The 14,982-nt window shown below is 42.4% G+C and overlaps 1 protein-coding gene and 1 pseudogene across 1 annotated transcript in view; both read left to right on the top strand.

Annotated features, from left to right (window-relative positions):
• The window catches only part of ARMH3 (armadillo like helical domain containing 3), a 182,735-nt gene that overhangs the window by 63,906 nt on the left and 103,847 nt on the right, over positions 1 to 14,982 (top strand). The gene's annotated exons all lie outside the window — the stretch shown is intronic.
• Positions 13,571 to 14,026, top strand: LOC122901044 (annotated as a pseudogene).

Below are 14,982 nucleotides of genomic sequence, written 5' to 3'. Positions count from 1 at the left end.
GTTTGACTGCAGTCACTCCTTGTTAATGGGAAGGTAACCAGAGGCCCCCTTCCAAATTCCCATAGAATAAGGTAGCTGGATTATTTAGGGGTTTAATCCTGCCTGGCCTCTTGATTTTACAGATATAAGCCCTGACCTTCTCCCTGCTGCCATTGTCTATTTATATGATGCCCGTCACCATAGTATCTGAGTATGTGGGGAAATATATTTAGGCTAACTCTAACGAGGGTAGGGAAAGAAAGAAGGCCTGTCTCTGTCATTGCCCTCTTTTGAGCAATCACTATTTTTCACTAAGTTATGGAAAGTTCAAAAGCTCTTCTCTGACCTCTAGGCTACCTAGATCTCCTATTTTGGATAAAAGATTAGGTCTTAAAACTATCCTCTATAGAGATAGAAAACTGGGTTTTAGGCCAAGATACTAGAAAATAGGCCTTTACCTTTGAGAATATAATGAAAGATAAGATCTTTGTGTCCAGAAAAATGTCCATTTGCATATACATATTTTGCATATACATATTTTGCATGTAATTTCAGAGAGTTCACGGACCCTCTGAAGCCATCCATGATCCTGTGTTAAGAATCCCTGTCTTGGGGCACCGGGTGGCTTAGTCATTGAGCGGGTGGCTTAGTCATTGAGCGTCTGCCATCAGCTCAGGTCATGATCCCAGAGTCCTAGGATTGAGCCCTGAATCTGGCTCTCTGCTCTGGGGGGAGCTTGCTTCTCCCTCTGGCACTCCCCTGCATGTGTTCCCTCTCTCACTGTCTCTCACTCTGTCAAATACATGAAGTCTTTAAAAATAAATAAATGGATAAATAAACATTTTTTAAAAATCCCTGTCTTAATTTTAGGTTCCATGGCCTCCCAATTGATTCTCTTTTCACAGAATATCTTATTATCTGTGTTAATATTTTCTCTTTATTTACTGATCATACTGTATTCCTCCTAGGAATTTTAGCTTCCCAACCTCCTCTCTGAACTTCTTGGGGATAAAGAGCATGTTGGTCACTATATTTTATTTCCTGTGTCTTCCTGTGGCACTTCAGGTTTCTATTTTAGCATATTGCACTGTTTTGCAATGTGTGCATAAGTGTATAATGATTTATTTAAATATCTTTCTTTCCTCTTAAAAAACTTTTTGTAGGGCAGAGCCCATGTTTTTATCATCACTTTATCCTCAGCACACTACTTGGCTTATAACAGGGTCTCAGAAAACATTTGAATGAATAAATGAATAAGTGGACATGTAGAATTTCTATTAGTAATGAGTCAGCATTCTCTTAAAGCAGCACAGTGTTGTGTTTGGGTCTCACAACAGTAACAGCAACAATGATAACAATAATAACAACAACAGTAATAATAATAGAATCCAGTAGGATGTTTGTTGTCATGTATCTGTTGAGCAGACTTTTATCCCCTTTTTATTTGAAAAAATATTTGAAGATTTTATTTACTTATTTGAGAGATCAGGACCCCAGACAAAATCAGATGCTTAACCCACTGAGCTACGCCCCGTCACCCCTATTTGAATTGTTGATATGAAAGGGAGTGGTGGGTGATTTCTCTTTTCTTTGTCTGTTTCTTCCTTATCTACAGATACATGGATTGCTTTTAACTAAATAAAAATGGAAACTTTGATGGTTTCCAAGCCATTAACCAAAGAATGAGCAGAATGTTTAGAGAGAAGCATGTAGTTGTTAGAGAGGAAAAGACCTGAACAGAGCTTCATGGAGTCAGCTTATTTTACTTCCTTCCACTGCAGGCAGTAGGGGCACTGGGGAGGCAGCCTGCATTTAAATAGTGTAGCTTTCCACAGTCTGAAAACATGGGTCGATTTAAAGGCAGATTTATACTGACATTTTATATTCGACATTTATCTATGGATCACCGTCCTTCTTACCCTTTCACTTTGCCACATCCCTGGGTTATATGTCATTATTTTTATCACCATTTGTTGGGGAAGGGAGTGGAGGTATAGGAGGGTAAGTGCCTTGCTAAGGATCATGGAACCAGATACTAAACAGAGTCATGATTAGAACTTAGAGTTCCTGACTTCTGTGCTCAGACGCAGATCACTAGGCAACATTTGCTTCCCTGCAGGAAGAAAGGCCCCCAAAGCCCCCAAAACAATCTGTTCAGCTTCACTGTGCTAAATAGCATCCAAAGCATTCACAGCTTTGTGAAAAAGAGAGAAATTGTACATGGCCTGACCTTTTAGATAACCTACTGGGAAGAATGGAAAACCCAGAGAGTGTCACAGCTTTGTGGATCCAGCTGGCTTTCTCATCACTAGCAGAAGTCTGTGACTTCATGGTTAGGTGTACCTTGAGACTGGGAGTGAGGCTTTTGTTGGAAGCTTGTTATATTGTAGGTGTTGTCACATAGGGCTGAAAATTTTCAAGAGAAAGTCTGACCTGAGCCATGGATGGACCTGTGTGTTCTTGTATAAGTAAGTATAGCTTTGACAGCTTGGTGGCCCCTCCTGGTTTCGGGAAACTATCCTTTGAACTTTTAATTGTCAGCTTTGTTTGTTTGTTTGTTTAGTTTCTTTTTTGAACTTTCAATTTTGATATAATTATAGACTCACAGGAAGTTGCAAAAATAGTATAGCAAGTTCTCGCACCCTTCACCCAGCTTCCTCCAATGGTGAGATCTTATATAACTCTACAATATTGCTTCTTTTAGTTTTGGAGAAGGTATGGGGAGGAAGGAAGGACAAAGCAATAAACAGCTAGAGTAGATGGGGAGAGGAATTTCGGCAGCTGTTGTTGCTATTTTGTTTTTAAAATTGCTTTTTAAATTGTTCTTCCTCTTTCCCCCAAATTTTCTCTGATGTAGGGGAATATGTTACAAGATGTATTCTAGGCTTGATGTGCCTAATTAAGACTGCTCTAGCTTCTATGTGCAAAAAGATGGAGGCTTCTTTCTTCTGTATATGATCAATTTCTCTCAGAATGTTTTAATACAGGGTCATTAGAAGGCATTTTTCTGTTTCCATAATTTTGTACAGCAGTGTAGAAAGCCCTAGGACTGAAAAGGAATGTCAGAAGACTCTCTTTTCCTTCAAATCACCACATTTGGCTAAGTCTAAAATTTATACTATTTTGACTCTTTCTTTCATCCCCTCAAAAACTTGGCAGGAGCAAAAGATAAGAATTTCTAACAGGTTTAGCCTGTTAGAAGCAGAAAAAGATTCCCACCAAAAAGCCCCTGAAAAGAGTGAGAAATCTCTGTTCTTTTCTCTGCACATGAAGTCACTTCCTTTCCAGAGAAATGTCAACTCTCATAGGCCTATTAGCATCTTGTCAACCAAAAGAGACAGAGGAAGGAGTAGCTGTGCTTTTGATGCTCTGCCTGTACTAGTTCTAAAGGAGCATACTTGGTTTCATGAGATATCATTGTTCCCTGCATCTCCAGTGAGCAGAACAGGTCTGTTACTGTTTTTCTCACATTTTGGCAGGAAGTACAGTTCTTGATCCTACGTCACATGCCTCTACTGAGATGTGGTCTCACTGACAATTCGATTTCTTTTTTTTTTTTTTTAAAGATTTTATTTATTCATTTTGACAGAGAGAAATCACAAGTAGACAGAGAGGCAGGCAGAGAGAGAGAGGGAAGCAGGCTCCCTGCTGAGCAGAGAGCCCCTTGCGGGACTCGATCCCAGGACCCTGAGATCATGACCTGAGCCGAAGGCAGCGGCTTAACCCACTGAGCCCCCCAGGCGCCCCGACAATTCGATTTCTTAAAGGGTGATGATTTTAGCTCTCTCTCAGCTGGACAGTATTGGAAAAAATAAGCAGGTGGTATAGGACCCTAGAAGGCACTGGCTTCTGAGCATGCTTAGAGGCAGCTGCACAGGAACAAGGTGTATGGGGTCCTGCATTTCCCAGAGTCTGAGTTCCATATGGGAACTTTCACATAAGGGCACATTTTCATGATAAAGAAGAGGGTGGGTGGTGACTGTGAGAATTGCAGTGTCCCCAAGTAAACGGGGAATTGGAGATAGTTGAGAACCTTATTTTCCCTTTTAAGCAGATGTACTTCAACAGCAAGGAAAATGTAACACAGAACCGAACTTCCATTTAAAATAAGAATTTGTTCTTTTTTCCAGTTCATCTAGAGGGGTGTGGAGCCCTTAGGCAGTGCAGCCTGTTGGGGTGTGTGTGTGTGTGTGTGTGTGTGTGTGTGTGGTAAAATACACATAATACTTACCATCTTAACTGTTTTTAGATGTGTGGTTCAGTGGTATTAAATGTTTACCACATTGTTGTACAGCCGTCCCCACCATCTCTCCCCATAATTCCTTTCATCTTGTAAAACAAAAACTCTATACCTACCAGACAAGAACTCCCCATTCCTCCCTTTACCAGCCTCTGGCAAGCAGTATTCCATTTTCCATCTTTATGATTTTGACTACACTAAGCACCCCAAGTGAGTGAAATCATACAGTGTTTGTCTTTTTGCGACCGGCTAATTTCACTTAATATAATATTCTCAGGTTCAAGAAATCAGTTCTCTCTTCCTCAGAGTTTGCTTTTTTTGGTTAATATTTTTCTTTATTGTTTTGTTGTTGTTGTTGTTGTAGGCTATCTCTGCTCATGTTCAGCGTGAGTGTAAACTTAATGTCTTCTTTGCTCTCTTCTGAGCCTTTTCTTGGGCATGTGCAGTTACTTTCTAGATTTCCCTGTATATGCAATTAATTTTTTTTTTAAAGGACCCCCAACACGGGGCTTGAACTCATGACCTTGAGATCAAGACCTGAGCTGAGATTAAGAGCCAGATGCTTAACTGACTGAGCCACAGTGGTGCCCTTATGCAGTTGTTTTTGAATGTTCTAGTCTTAAATGTCTGGCTCTGTTTCTGTGAAGAAACATACAAAAAAATGAAGGTGGAGAAAAAAAGGGCACTTGGCCCTTCATTTATTTATTTTTTAAAAGATTTTATTGATATATTTGAGAGAGAGCACAGGCATAAGACAGGGCAGTGAGAAGCAGACTCCCCACTGAGCAGGAAGCCCGCTGTGGGGCTTGATCCCAGGACCCTGAGATCGTGACTTGAGCTGAAGGCACCCTATACTTGGCCCTTTTAAATCTCATGGATGTAACTGACGTGGGTGGGGATGGGTTTGCCTCAGTGAGAGGAGGTGCAGCAATACTGGCAGCTTGCTTCTTTGTCTACATCTCCGTAATCAGAAGCAGGAATCAGCTCTCCAAGCACAGATCTCCAGTATTTAGGGAATAGACTCCTTTTTTGCCCACCCTACCTCCTACAAGCTGTGTGCATGCTCTTGCCCGGCAACATGGCTGGGCAGGTGGGGTGGGGAATGCCTAGTTGCTACTTTGCTAAGTGCTGAAATTGACCGAAATTACCCAAAGTTTACCATCAAAGTCTTCCCTTGGAAACTGAAAACCTTTACCATACTTCGGAATTCCAAAATAGTTAACATCAGACAGATTCCGTCACTGCAGTGATTGTCTGGGTAGGGAGAGAGATACCTGTTGCTTTCTACTCTGCTTGTCTTCCCAGAATCCTCCCATCAGATGTACTACCTTTTCTCCTGTGTTCACCTGCAGGGCTTATAGCACACAACCAAAACCATTTCATTTTCTTGTTTCATTCATTGGCCTCTTTAAGTGAGGGGCTTGGGTTTGCAGCCAGACAGATACCTATATTCTGAGAGGCCACCTGGTGTATTTTGTGTTTATTCTACTGGTACGTGTTGGCTTCTAAGTCCTTCCTGCACCACTTTGCTGATTGACAGGGAGCCTACTGATTGTTGGCAGTGTCCCTGGGTAATTGGTGGTTTTGTCCAGAGATGCTGGAATTGGCTAGAGTTATAGTGCCTCTGGGGTTTGGGAGGCATTGGCTTGTTATACTAGTGCTATTTCTAGCCTGTCCTTGGAGTTTCTCTGCCTTTCTTTTAAGCAAGTGAGATGCTAATATTTCTCTTCTATCAGTCACTGTGAAATTATCTATTTCCCCAGATGAGCGCATTTTGATTTGGATCTCTGGCATTTCCTCCCAGCTCTGTGCCAGGCCACAACATAGGGCCTGGTTGAGTCTTGTCTTTGCTTTCTTTCTCTTTTTCTTTATAGTATGTTAAAATTGTTAAAATAATAGCTCTTTCTGACCTGATTCTTTGGAGACAATTTATTTGTGCTCTGCTAAAGGCTCTCTGTCTCCTTCCTGTTTTTAATATTATTTAAATGTCATTCACTTGGTTTTATAATTAATCCTCCCCTTTGCTCCTCTGAGGCAGGCATCTGAGCTACCACTTAATTGTGTCTTCCTGTAGTTGGCTTGTTCTTCTCTGCACCTGGTTTACATCAGTGTGGGGGACAGGTTTTAGTCCTGGAGAAGTTCCCATATCCATTATTCATTCTACTCTTCTACATGGCAACACAGTTTACTGCTAATCTCTCCTTGAATTCAGAGCAATTCAGGAAAAAATTCTGGGGGAGTCCTCATCATGTGGGGTACATTGATATTAAGAGCAGCTCTGCAAACAAGGCTCCTTGTGGGGTAAGGGAGGCCTGTGTGAGGTGGCAGGATTCTCAAGTGGATGGCACCAAATTCTTCCCATTTGAGAAACAGATCTGTTTCTGCCTCTGGGAATTCACTTGGGACTCAGGAAATCATCAAGGTACCTATTCCTGGTTCAGCTTCCCAGAACCTGCTTGCTATCTTATATTCCACATGTATCTGCATTCAGAAGTCAGAACTTCGGCGCACTCTTGCCATACTTGACGTGCAGGATCCCCACGGGAAGGAGCTTGGGCCAAAGCTAAGTGTGAGACTGACTGGTGCCTCTAGTAGAGTCAGAAGAGGCAGCAGTTGCAGCCAATTTGTAGTTCCTGAAAAAGAGCCCAGAAACAAAATTTTCAAAGTGCCTGGTAGACTTTCCAATGAAGAAACAAATGTGTACGGAGCACCTACTTCCCTACAACTTAACCATATTGCATGTGGAATATAATGCCTCAAATATCTCACTGACCTAACTTCTCTATTTTTCACTCAGTGTAGGTTGAGAGTATTTGGAGCCAGGTATCTGGAGCCTCATTTAATAGAGTTAGCAAAGATTAGCAGTCTAATCCAGGATCCCCAAGGATTTCCTAGACTATTGTTGGTACTTAAGTGCTTTGGTGGCTTTGATGGTGAAATTCAATCATTCTGAAGGCGGCCATAGTGTTGCTGTCTTGAAGGCTACTCAGGATTCATTTTGAATTTGCATTCCTGCCCAAGAGTCCGTGGCTCTTTGTTGATTGAGCATATTTGGCTCCTTTTCTTTAGCTCATCAAAGAGGAAACATTATTGTGTGTTTGGCCATGTACTCCGTGCTGTGTATACCGTGATGTAAATTTTAGCTAGTCACTTACGCGAGGTTATAGAAAGTTGGGATGGATGTTTGTGGGGCTCCTGCTAGTGTTGGTAGAAAGAAAAACATTGACCTCTTATTTGTTTTTGATTGGTAAAACATACATAAAATTTAACCTTTTTTAAAAAATTTTATTCATCTGACAGAGATCACAAGTAGGCAGAGAGGCAGGCGGAGAGAGGAAGGGAAGCAGGCTCCCTGCTGAGCAGAGAGCCCAGTGCGGGGCTCTATCCCAAGACCCTGGGATCATGACCTGAGCTGTAAGCAGAGGCTTTAACCCACTGAGCTACCCAGTAACCATTTTATTTTTTTAAAAGATATTATTTATTTATTTGACAGAGAGAGATCAAAAGTAGGCAGAGAGAGGGGGAGAAGCAGGCTCCCCACTGAGCAGAGAGCCCGATGTGGGGCTCGATCCCAGGATGCTGAGATCATGACCTGAGCTGAAGGCAGAGGTCCAACCCACTGAGCCACCCAGGTGCCCCCCCAGTAACCATTTTTAAATGTACAGTTCAGTGGCATTAAGTATATTCACATCATTGTTGGAAACATTTCTACCTTCCATCTCCGGAATTTTTTTTACCTTCCCAAACTGAATCTCTCTATACCCTATAAACAATAACTCTTACATTTCTCCTTCCCTCCACTTCCTGGCCACCACCACTCTACTCTCTGTCTCTGTGAATTGACTACTCTAGTTATATAAGTTGAATCATTCGGGATTTGTCCTTTTGTGACTGACTTTTTCCACTTAGCATAGTGTCTTTGTAGTTCATCCATGTTGTAGCATGTGTCAGAATTTCCTTCCTTTTTCAGGCTGAATATTATTCCATCGTTTGTATATACTGCATTTTGTTTATTCATTCATCAGTTGATGTTGGGTTCTTCCACCTTTTGGCTGGCATGAATAATGCTGCTATGAGCATGGGTGTATAAATACTTGTTTGAGTCCTTCCTTTTCACCTCTTGTTTTTGAGAGTGTGCAGGTTGAAGTGTCCTAGGTCACTGGAATGAAATCCTCACATTCTTAGGAGAGAGATGCACTTGACCTTATAGGATTTTTTCATTTGGCCACTTTGATATATGAGGGCCAGGTCAATGGAGTTCAACTAGAGTTATGGTTTAGGTAGCAAATATGGGTATTGACCCTAGAAAGCTAGCTCTCCCACCCTCAACAAACATTCTTTTAATTTAAGTTTAGGTGGAACCAGTACAGCTGTATAAGACCTTGGCAAGGGGAATTCATGGATCTTCTTCCCAATATGTTGTTGCCCTTGATACAGTTTAGCTCCAACTAGTTTTGTGGCTTTGCGTAACTTATTTAACTCTCCTGAATTTCAATTTAGTCATCTGTAAATCGGGACCAATAATACCTTCTTCATTGGATAGTTAAGGGGATTTGATGAGAATAATGTACTTTCAGTGCTTTACATAATGCTTAGTATCTAGCAGACACTTAATATATGTTACCTTCCTTAGCACTTATGGCCACTATATTTCTCCCTTTGAAAAGAGATGAGTGTAGTTTGGGGCAAGTGATTTCTGTAGTTAACTCTCTTTTTAATGTGTCACATAGAGGGCAGTAGAAAAGAGGAAGGTTTGAGATACTTTGTGTGAGCTTCTGGCACAGTTATTAACCTGTGGTGGTGGTTACTCAGCAAGAAGATATGATACATTTCTTTATATGATATGTCTCTCTGGTGTTGGCATTTTGGGGCAGCCCATTCCTGGGGGCTATGGAGGATGGAAGCTGATGAGAATTGTCTCTTAAGGCCCGGAAGGTTTAAACTACAAAGCCTGTCTGCATCTAAAAGGACACTGTCTTCGATAAGCCCTGCCATTCTGTTTTGTGGGGATCGGCAGCCATTACTCACCAAAGGGGTAACACTGTTTACACAGTGTTGAATTACTCTAACATAGGCCCTTCTTCTTTGGAAATATATCAGATGAAGCATCAAGTCTTTGGTAAAGAAGAGCTTGTGTTAGCCTCTTCTCCCCTTATAGAAACTGTTTAAAAATTGGAGGGGTGCCTGGGTGACTCAGTCAGATAAGCATCTGACTCTTGGTTTTCGCTCGGGTTACGATCTCAGGGTAGTGAGATTGAGCCCTGAGTTGTCAGGCTCCATGCTCAGTGGGGAGTCTGCTTGTCCCTCTCCCTCTGCTCCTCCCCCTCACTCTCTCTCTTTCTCTCCCTCTATCTCTAAAATAAATAAAAAATCTTCAAAACATAGTTGGAAGCACGATGAACCAAAAGGTTATATTAAAAAAAAGACATCCTGTCCCCCCTTATCTCCACAATGACTACAACATGTACTTGATACCAAGCTCTTACCGACATATGACTCATGAACAGTGCTATGTTTATACAACCAACCTCTTATCTTTTATAGTTATCTTAACTCTTCTCTTATGTACTGCTACTTCTGTGACTATCTGTGGAACAGTTTGGCTGGTCATGTGCCCAGATGACACCAAGTGGACAAGTGGATAAAGGGCAGTTTTCTAAAAATGAGTGTGTGTGTGTGTGTGTGTGTTGTGTACACGTGTGCATATGGAGAGTGGTGAGCCAGGAGCCAGCCAGGATAAGCTCTGTGCTACTTATGTGTTGGCACTGAGATCCCAAGTGCCAATTTTCTCCTGTCCTTGACTTGCCCCTGTCTGATAAGAAGCTGTTCTCTTTTTTGGCCTGCACTTAAATCCCATGCATAGCTCTGTACCGTAACAGCTTATGAATAAGCCTGGCTGCTAATTATTTATACCAGTGTTTTTGTCTTGTTTTGTTTCAGTTCTGATTTTGCATAAAGAAAGGGGATCTTGTCTCCCTTTATTTTTTTTTAAAAAGACTTATTTATTTAATTTCGAGAGAGGGCGAGTGAGAGCATGTGAGGTACACAAGCAGGGGGAGGGGCAAAGGGAGAGCGAGAGAGAATCTCCAGCAGACTCCCCGCTGGGTGGGGAGCCTGACACTGGCTTGATCTCACGATCCTGAGATCATGACCTGAGCTGAAATCAAGAGTTGGATACTTAACTGACCGAGCCATCCAGATGCCCTTGGCTCCCTTTAAAGTCCAGATCCAATCACATTCCATGTTCAGATCTTAATTTTTTTTTTCTTTTTTTTTTTTTTTCAGATCTTAATTTTAAAGAGGACAAAGCTGAGTGAGGGGGATGGGAATAGTTTTAGTTGACAGTTACCTGCTGTTACTCCCCTTCCCTCCCTCCTTCCCTTTCCTTCCCTCTTCCTTCCTTCTTTCTCTTCTTTTCTTTTTCTTTCTCATTTCCTTCTTTCCCTCCTTCCTTTCTTTCTTTCTTTCAAGATACTACAAAGGAGGCAGAAACAGAAGAGGGGAAAAAGGTGTGTGGCAGGTGAGCTGCAGAGAAGAGTGACGAGAGCAGACACAGAGGCCCTGCTGAGGTGGTTGATGCTGAGAGAGGCTACTTGGGAGTCTTTTAGTGTTGCAAATGGGCAGTAGAAAGGTAATAATGAGGTATTAAAATCTGTACTCTTAATAAGTACCTCAGGATCAAGAGAAAGAGTGGACCAGATTTATGAAAACGAACTGAAATAGCCAGTAGATGGAGAAGGTTATAAAGCAGAGTCAAGATAAGTGTTGGGAATAGTGTAGTCAGCAGATCTAAGCACACCACTTGTAGGTAAGCATCTCTACCTTTAACATTTAATTCCATCTGGCACCTTTATTTAATCTTAGTGGAAGGGGAGAAAGCACACTAAACAGGAGACCAGGTTCTACTCTCAGCTCAGTCACTAGCTACTTGGGGTGGTGCTGGGAAGAGGCGTTTTCTGATCCAGAAATGAGGGAACTGGATTACATGATCTCTAAAGTCCTTTCTAGTTCCAAAAATCAGCTATCCTGAAGCCTCACAGACTTAGAACTCCCCATACATCAGGTCAGAGCATAGCAGACCTTGTGTGCGTGGTGATAGAGAGGACACCAAACAGTTGACAGAATGAGTGCAAAGGGTGATGATTTTCAAAAAGCACTATTCCATGGGATGCTGGGGCATTCTCTCTTGAGGAGGAATTATGGTCCCTGATGTAAGAGGCTTGTGGGAACTGATTTTAAGGTTGCTTTGTTCATTTTCTCTGCCTATGTAATTTCCTCTAGAAAATGACCAGTTCCAGGAGAGAAAACCCTGGCCTTTTTTGGAGGTGGGGGGCTGTGTATGGAGTAGGTAGGTATCTCTGCCTGAATTAACAGGGGCAGAATGCAGGTTTTCCCTGGCACTGACCCTCAGAGTACTGCAGTGCTGAATTCTTCTCAAAACTGTTTGGCTTCACTGATGTCTGTGGTAGTTGGGACATAGGTTGCCTCTTGGCCTGTGCCAGAATTGCTCTCTTCTTCCCCTTGTATTTATCACTTTGTCATCCCTGACTCTGAATCCCAGAGATCAAGACTAGCTCTAGTCCAGCAGAGGAGCAATAAATCATCGCTCCCACTTCTTTTCCTCCAGGCTTTCTGCTCCTTAATTACCACATAACCACTGCTGAGGCCGCATCCTTGTGCTGTATGTGCTAGGGACAAAAGCCCTCCTTGATTGGATGTGAACAAAAGCCGCTTTGTCTCTCTCCAGCCGTTGTGTTTTGCTGTTTTGCCCTGTGCCACATGTTCTATCCGTTCTTTTCTCTTGTCTCCTGTGATTGTCAGATGATTTATCCATTAACAGGGCTTGTCTAAGCTCTGGAGGTAGTGGGTAGAGTGGGCAGCCCTTAAATAACTCGGCAAGATGATCTTCATTAAAGAGAGAGGTTTGGCCTGGGTTAGTCATTTCTATATGGATTCTAGCTAGTCCCCTTCATTCTCTGAGCTCCTGGTAGGAGTTAAGCAGGTCGTGTGATCCAGAGTGGGCTCCTATGGAGCTTTTTTTGGGTCTAGTCCAACAGATTGCTTGTTAACAGATAACATCAAAAGGGCCAGCTGCCTATCATTTGCCTTTCCATTATGAAACCTCAGAGAATTTGAGTTAGTGCAAGGGTGAGGAGTTCATAAATGAGGATGCCTATGACCTTCATCTCTAGTAAGGCTTTTTTGCTATTTGAGGGGAAGATTCAGACTTTAGAAACAGAGTGTAGACAGGCCCTTGTACTTTTCCTTGCCTGCTGTTTCTTTACTGAACCTCTGATTTCAGAGGTTGAGAGTAAGGAGTGTTGTGTGGCAGGCAGCAAGTATCTGGAGAGTCTTACTCCTACTCATCATTCCCTGCTGCTTCAAACCAAAGCTCACCTCTCTTCTCGAAGGGTAGTAAGCTTCACACAAAGCTCAGACAGCATGGGAGAATGGACTTCTTTGCTGGCAAAGAAGCAGATATGGTCTTAGAAAAGGAAGAGGTCAGGCCTTTTTTTGTGTGTCTATGGGAGTAGGGAGGGTTGAGGGGGAGAAGACAGAAGGACCACCAATTGCTTGCAGCTCCTGAACCCCTTCTTCCTACTTTCCCATCAAGTAGGGGAAGTTGATACAGTGGCAGTAGTCATGATGGGCATAGAAGTAGGATTTACTTCATGGTTTTAGGTGAAAGAGAACAAGGCAACCGACGATTTCTTCTGTGCTTAATATTTATTTGCAAAATGTCTTTATACCTACAGTGGAAAGCTAGGGTTTTGGCAGTCAGTCTTTTAAATGAGGTTGCTTGGGTTTTAATCCTCATTAAGCATACCGGGGAGAAAGGGTACCTTTTTGGCAAATGCTGTCATGGTTGAGAGAGGAAAGAGTAAGCTGCCCTTTTGTTTGAATTGTTAAGGACTTTTTTTTTCTCTTTATGAGAAAGAGCTTGAAGTCCAGTATAGTTGGCACATCTGGTGACTAGTTAAAATGGAAGGATATCCCTCTTAGCCATGATGTTTGAAACAAATGCACAGCTAAAACATAGCAAGATGACATGCAAGCAGCCTGGGATGAGAGGGGGATCCTCATTTTGATCTATACATTGAACAAATTTGTGGGGAGATCACTGTGTGGAAGTAAATTTGGAATACTAAGAGGTTTTTTTTTTTTTTTTTAAACATTTGTTTATTTTAGAGAGGGAGGGAGAGAGCAGAGGGAAAGAATCTCAAGCAGATCCCCCACTGAGCGCAGAGCTGGATTCATGGGATCATGACCAGAGCCAAAACCAAGAATCAGAAGCTTTACAGTCTGAGCCACTCAGGAGTCCCTAAGATTTCCTTTTGTAGTCCGATTTCCAAGCTTAATTGCTTCTAAAGAAGTGGCGCAAAGAGGTCAGAGTGTGGGTCTCCCTTGCAGCAGCTGCAGTCATGGCAGGACAGGCATTTAGAAAGTTTCTTCCCCTCTTTGAACAACTTTTAGTTGAAAGGAGAGCTGCCAAAACTAACCAGAGGAGGCATTATGCTTCCAGAAAAATCTCAAGGAATAGTATTGCAAGCAACAACGGTAGTAGCTGTTGGATTGGGCTCTAAAGGAAGGGGTAGAGAGATTCAACCAGTTAGTGTGAAAGCTCAAGATCAAGTTCTTCTCTCAGAATATGGAAGCACAAAAGTAGTTCTAGATGATAAGGATTATTTATTTAGATATGGTGACGTTCTCAGAAAGTATGTAGACTGAAAGAAATCATTATTGAAATGGCATTAAGTGGGGCGCCTGGGTGGCTCAGGGGGTAAAGCCTTTGCCTTCGGCTCAGGTCATGATCCCAGGGTCCTGGGATTGAGCCCTGCATGGGGCTCCCTGCTCAGCAGGGAGCCTGCTTCCTCCCCTCTCTCTGCCTGCCTCTCTGCCTACTTGTGATCTCTGTCAAATAAATAAATACAATCTTTAATTTAAAAAAAAAAAAAAAAAAAAAAGAGGGGCACCTGGGTGGCTCAGTGGGTTAAGCCTCTGCCTTCGGTTCGGGTCATGATCCCAGGCTTCCTGGGATCGAGCCCCGCATCGGGCTCTCTGCTCAGCAGGGAGCCTGCTTCCTCTCTCTCTCTCTGCCTGCCTCTCTGCCTACTTGTGATCTCTCTCTGTGTGTATCAAGTAAATAAATAAAATATTTAAAAAAAAAAAAAGAAATGTCATTAAGTGAAGCTGCCCATTCCAGTGAAGTTGTGAAATCTTTCATCATGTAATTTTTTTTTTAAAAGATATATTTATTTATTTATTTGACAGAGAGAAATCACAAGTAGATGGAGAGGCAGGCAGAGAGAGAGAGAGAGAGAGAGAGAGAGAAGCAGGCTCCCTGCTGAGCAGAGAGCCCGATGCGGGACTCGATCCCAGGACCCTGAGATCATGACCTGAGCCGAAGGCAGCGGCTTAACCCACTGAGCCACCCAGGCGCCCCTCATCATGTAATTTTTTTAAAAAAAGATTTTTTTTAAAGACCTGAGCCAAAGGCAAAGGTTTTAACCCATGAGCCACCCAGGCGCCCCTCATCATGTAATTTTTGTGTCTCTCTTTTGTGATAAACCATTGGTATCCAAAAAAAAAAAAAGTGGCACAAAGAAGTAGATTTTTAAAAACTTTCCGTGGGCAGAAGATACGTGCTTGGGAAGGTCAGTGCTTGCTCTAGATATATCTACCTTACGGGCTTTTAAAAACGTTTGGTAGCCGTGACTTACTTATTGTAGCCCTGTTTGGATTTCTTAAATCTGTTTCCATTG

Source organism: Neovison vison, chromosome 2 (assembly GCF_020171115.1).
Source record: "Neovison vison isolate M4711 chromosome 2, ASM_NN_V1, whole genome shotgun sequence".
NCBI classification, from domain to species: domain Eukaryota; kingdom Metazoa; phylum Chordata; class Mammalia; order Carnivora; family Mustelidae; genus Neogale; species Neogale vison.
The sequence above is the reverse complement of the archived record's forward strand: the minus strand, read 5'-3'. Positions and strand labels throughout refer to the sequence as shown.